Source organism: Physeter macrocephalus, unplaced genomic scaffold (assembly GCF_002837175.3).
Source record: "Physeter macrocephalus isolate SW-GA unplaced genomic scaffold, ASM283717v5 random_262, whole genome shotgun sequence".
In the NCBI taxonomy this organism is placed as follows: Eukaryota; Metazoa; Chordata; class Mammalia; order Artiodactyla; family Physeteridae; genus Physeter; species Physeter macrocephalus.
In genome coordinates, this window is record NW_021145548.1 from 46,691 (window position 1) to 52,690 (window position 6,000).

Here is a 6,000-nt window from a genome sequence, read left to right on the forward strand (position 1 = left end):
GGAGATAAGATAGCAGAGGCAGAGAAGGACCAGATCCTGCAGGGCGTTCTAGGTCTTGGTAAGTAGTGTGGATTTTATTCTACGTGTGATGAGAAGTCATTGGACAGTTTTGAGCAGGGAAGTGATATCAGATTTGTTTTTCAAAGATCCCCTTGGTAGCTGTGGACAATGGATTGTGAGAGGGTAGCAAGAGTGGAAGTAGCGAGACCAACTGGTGGCTTTACCTCCACCTAGGTGAGAGATGAAGGTAGACTCCTGATTCTGAAATGGTTAGGATGACCGGACGTAAAGAAGGAGGGACAAGTGGGTATAAACCTCATCCCTGTCTTCTGCAGTCTCTTTGCATCTGCTTGACAAAATTTCTGTGGTCAAGGGTTTTCAAGTGGAGTCAGGGGACAAGGGTGAATGGTGTCAGTCAGAAAAGAGGATGAGGTGGGGGCATCCACCCAAGTCACGCTGGCCTTTACACCCCCAATCTTCTACCCTTTCTTAGACATGAATGATGATGGTGGGGATTGAAAATAACAAATATACACGTTTTGAAAAAGCCAACTTTCTGAGTGTTCATTAAATGACCAGCAGTCTTCTGATGTACATGTATTAACTCATTTCGTCCTCACAGCAACCCTGAACGGTAGTTGCTGTCATCTCATTTCCCAGTTGAAGAAACTGAGGCACAGAGAGAGGAAGTAACCTCCTTAAGGTCATCCAGCTAGTGTCAGAGCCAGGAGGATGTGCATTGCGGCAGGTGGCCTCTGGAGCCAGTGCTCTCAACTACTGCACTGAACAGCTTCCATGCAGTAGAGAGTGGGATGGAAGCCTGTGTATAGTGTGTTTACTATTCTCCTAAAATTATGATTCTTCATTAAAACAGCAATGTGAAAGAGTGACTATTTCCTTTAAGTAGAGGAATATTTAATGCAAAATTAAGGAACAAGGTTTTTTTTTTAAGTATCTGAGTAGATATTCTTACCTTTTATCATTTTATCCTTATTTCTGTTAATAATTACCACTTATTTGAGTGGAAATTGTTATAACCTCAGGTTGAAGAAAATCCAAGGTTCTGGGGACTCTGAGGTTAGCATCTTCTGTTGCTATGGGTTCTAGGGTCCACTAATTCCTTGTTAAGGGTCTTCACTTATCCATCTCTGCCTTCCTGCTTGACCTGCAAAGAGTCAAGGTGCTGCTTTGTCTTCTGAGCGTACCTGGTAACATCTCTATTCCCTGCCTTCACTACTTCCCTGGTGGAGTTGCCACATAAAATACAGGATGCCCAGTTATATTTGAATTTTACATAAGCAGTGAATAATGTTTCAGTATAAGTATATCCCACGGGACATTTGGGACATACTTATACTAAAATATTCTTCATTATTTATCTGAAATTCAAATTTAACCGAGCATCTTGTATTCCCCCCGCTCCCTAATTCGGCAGACCTATTCCCTGGCCTTTACTGAGTCTACAAAAAATAGCCTCCTCATCCTCTGCCCCTTGTGGTTAGCCAAAAAGAGGCGCAAGGAATCCACATAGCTTTTCTTCTCCTAGGTTCAACTTTGTGCCTAATCAAGGCTGAGCTGGTTCCTACCAGTTCTCTCTATTCCCCTCTCAGCCCCCAGGCCCTGCTATTCAAGGAAGGCCCTTTTCCCAATTCCATAGCCACGGCATTTTAAATTTATTTATTTATTTATTTGGCTGCGTTGGGTCTTCATTGCTGCGCGTGGGCTTTCTCTAGTTGCAGTGAGCGGGGTCTTCTCATTGCTGTGGCTTGTCTTGCTGTGGAGCACAGGCTCTAGGCATGCGGGCTTCAGTAGTTGTGGCACGTGGGCTCAGTAGTTGTGGCTCACGGGCTCTAGAGTGCAGGCTCAGTAGTTGTGGCACACAGGCTTCGTTGGTCCTGTGGCATGTGGGATCTTCCTGGACCGGGGCTCGAACCTGTGTCCCCTGCATTGGCAGGCGGATTCTTAACCACTGTGCCAGCATGGAAGTCCCAGCCCCAGCATTTTAAAAGGTTTTTGGACCTTGGGCATGAACCTCCCAAGTGAGTCAGGTTCCGTGTTCTTACAAATGATTCCAAACACAGCGCAGATGTTCACAGGAGTTCCCACACAGGGTCCTATCACGGGAAGGCATCATGCTGTAGTCCAGTGTTGTCGAAAAGAAATGTAGTGTGAGCCAAATTTAAAGTTTTTGAGTAGCTACATTAAAAAAACTAAAGCAGGTAAAATTAGTTTTAATGATATATCTCGTTTAACCCAATGTATCCAAAATAATATTGCAACATGTAATCAATATAAAACTTATTCATGATACATTTTACTTTTTTTTTCGTACAGTCTTTGCAATCCGGTGTCTTTTACACTGACAGCACATCTCAGTTGGGATTCTCCATATTTCAGGTGCCCAGTAGCCATCTGTGGCCGTGGCTTGCAGGTTGAGTGGTTTAGAGCAGGGGCTTTGGAGTCTGACTCGCAAGGTTCTGCCACCCACAGCTCCTTCATGTCTCTGAGCTTCAGTTTCATGCCTTCTGCATGAAAATAGTACCCGTTTCTGTGCCAACCATGACTGTGGGTACCTAACATGTAGTAGCCCTTTTTATTCTCACTGTTACTTGTTGATTATTATTATTATTATCCCCATTTTACTAAAGGAAAACCTGAGACTCAGAGAGGTTAATTAACTTTCCTAAGGTCACACAGCTTGACCAGGCTGAGTCATGATTTGAACAGCTCTTTCAGACTACAGCCCCAGCTCTTGGCCTTCCTGCCTCCCTTTCTCATTTCTCCCAGTTAGAGGTAGAGTACCCTTTTGTTACTGGGAGTAACTCTTTGCTGCTGTGACTTCTTTCCAATCTGTGACTAAGGAAGGACAAGAGGAGAGGAAATAAGTCTTTGGTGCCCCAAGCATTCCTGCCTGTTGGACAGCTCTGCTCTCTGCTCTAGGGGAGTTTGCCTTCCTCCACCCTTCAGTTACTGAAGTGCCCCTGCCTCTGGCCATATACTGATATGGTAAGGTTTCTTTGGCATTAGTTGCATTCCTGCAGAATCACCCTAGTAACGAAGAATGTGGGAACTGCCCTAGGTTTCAGGGCTACGCCCAAGCTATCTCTTAGTGGGATCATCTCTGCAGCTGGCTGATCTCCTTATCATACACATTCTCCCTAGCTGCAGTTTCAGGTAATCTTTCCTGGTCATGTTCTCCCTTGTTCTGGGGGCTTCTCCTGAGGGAGTTCTCTCTGAGGATTGGCTTGACCAGCACTGGGGAGAGGGTTTGGTTCCTGGGGTGGGAGTCTTGCTGTGGGAGTCTTTGCTGAGAGCTGGACGACGCTGGTCTAAGTACCATCTGATGTGTCTCAAGGTGGGGCCTGTTGTATTTCACGGGTACAGTGCACAGCATTAGCAAGCAGTAGGGTCACCTGGGCTTCCTGTGGTCCATGGCTTACTTGCCCTTTTGTGACTAATACATTTCTCTTTACCCTCACCACTTTCCCCCAGATAGACAACCAAATACTCTTGCCTGGGTATTTGTAGTAGCCATCTAATAGCTATTCCTATTTCCATTTTGACTTCTGGTTTAGTCTCAGCATAGTTTAGCTCTAATAGACTTTATTTTTTAGAGCACTTTTAGATTTACACAAAAATTAAGTAGAGGGAATTCCCAGTGGTTAGGACTCTGCGCTTCCATTGCAGGGGCACAGGTTTGATCCCTGGTCGGGGAGCTAGGATCCCACAAGGCGCACGGCACGGCCAAAAAACAAAACAAAACAAAAGCAAAACAAAACAAAAAGGAAAAAATAAGTAGGGACTTCCTTGGGGACGCAGCGGATAAGAATCTGCCTGCCAATGCAGGGGACGTGGCTTCGATCCCTGGTCTGGGAAGATCCCACATGCCGCAGAGCAACTAAGCCCGTGCGTCACAACTGCTGAGCCTGTGTGCCACAACTGCTGAAGCCTGTGTGCCTAGAGCCCGTGCTCTGCAACAAGAGAAGCCACTGCAATGAGAAGCCTGCGCACTGTAATGAAGAGTAGCCCCCACTCGCCACAACTAGAGAAAGCCCACATGCAGCAATGAAGACCCAACGCAGCCAAAAATAAATAAAATTAAATCTGTAAAAAAAAGAAAATTAAGTAGAAAGTACAGAAAGCTCCCATGTACCCCTCCCCCCCAACAGTTCCCCCTATTATTAACACCTTGCATTAGTGTGGTACATTTATTATAACTGACAAATGAATATTGATATATTATTATTGACTAAAGTCCATAGTGTACACTGGGGTTCACTCTGTGTGTTGTTCAGTTCTGTGGGTTTAGAGCAATGTGTAATGTACGACGCCACCATTACAGTTTCATACATAGTTTCCCTTCTCTAAAAATCCTCTGTGCTCTGCCTGTTCATCCCTCCCCCAACCCCAACCCCTGGAAACCACTGCTCTTTTTACTGTCTCCATAGTTTTGCCTTTTCCAGAATGTCATATTGCTGGAATCATACAGTATGTAGCCTTTTCAGAGTTGCTTCTTTCATCTAGTAATATGCATTTAAGGTTTCTCTGTGTCTTTTCCTGGCTTGATAATCTCATTTCATTTTTATCACTGAATCATACTCCATTGTATGGATATAGTGTAGTTTATGTATCCATTCACCTACTGAAGGACAAATTGGTTGCTTACAGGCTTTGGCAATTATGAATATAGCAGTTATAACATTAGCGTGCAGGGTTTTGGTTTTTTTTAAAAATAAATTTATTTATTCATTTATTTATTTTTGGCTGTGTTGGGTCTTCATTGCTGTGTGCGGGCTTTCTCTAGTTGCGGCGAGTGAGAGCTACTCTTCATTGTGGTGCGCGAGCTTCTCATTGTGGTGGCTTCTCTTGTTGTGGAGCACAGGCCCCCGGCACGTGGGCTTCAGTAGTTGTGGCACACGGGCTCAGCAGTTGTGGCTCACGGGCTCTAGAGCGCCGGCTCAGTAGTTGTGGCGCATGGGCTTCGTTGCTCCGTGGCAAGTGGGGTCTTCCCAGACCAGGGCTCGAACCCGTGTCCCCTGCACTGGCAGGTGGATTCTTAACCATTGCTCCACCAGGGAAGTCCGTGTGCAGTGTTTTAAAAAGTCTTTTATTTAAAGTTTTTTTTTGGTAGTAAAATATATATAACATATAAAACTTACCATTTTAACCATTTTTAAGTGTATAGTTTAGTGACATTAAGTACAGTCACATTGTTGTTCCACCATTACCACTGTTCATGTCTAGAACTTTTTCCTCATTCTAAACTGATGACCAGCCCCTGGTGGCCACTGTTCTACTCTCTGTCTCTCTGAATTTGACTACTCTAGGTACCTCATATAAATGGAATCGTATATGTATATGTATTTTTGTAACGGGTTTATTTCACTTAGCATGGTGTCTTCAAGGTTCTTTTTACATTTTTTATCTTGAAATAATTTTAGACTTACAGAAAAGTTACAAAAATAATACAGAGCTCCTATATACCCTTCTTCCAGCTTCCCCTAATTTTTACATCTAACATATCCATAGTGCAATTATTAAAAAGGAAATTAACATCAGTGCAATACTATTAACTCTACAGACCTTATTCAAATTTTGGCATTTTTTTTTTTTCTGCGCTGGGTCTTTGTTGTGGTGCGTGGCCTCTTTGTTGCGGCAGGCTTCTCTCTAGTGGTGGCACGCAGGCTCTCTAGTTGTGGCACACGGGCTTAGTTGCCCCGCAACATGTGGGATCTTAGTTCCCCGACCAAGGATTGAACCCGCATCCCCTGCATTGGAAGGTAGATTCTTAACTACTGGACCACCAAGGAAGTCCCACCTATTTCTCCAAAGAAGATATACAGATTGCCAACAAACACATGAAAGAATGCGCAACATCATTAATCATTAGAGAAATGCAAATCAAAACTACAATGAGATATCATCTCACACCGGTCAGAATGGCCATCATCAAAAACTCTAGAAACAATAAATGCTGGAGAGGGTGTGGAGAAAAGGGAA

At 44.1% G+C, this 6,000-nt stretch overlaps 1 protein-coding gene across 1 annotated transcript in view; it reads left to right on the forward strand.

Annotated features, from left to right (window-relative positions):
• The window catches only part of LOC102975360 (rho guanine nucleotide exchange factor 37), a gene marked incomplete at its 3' end in the record, with an annotated part of 50,836 nt that overhangs the window by 20,794 nt on the left and 24,042 nt on the right, over window positions 1–6,000 (forward strand). The window lies entirely within an intron of this gene.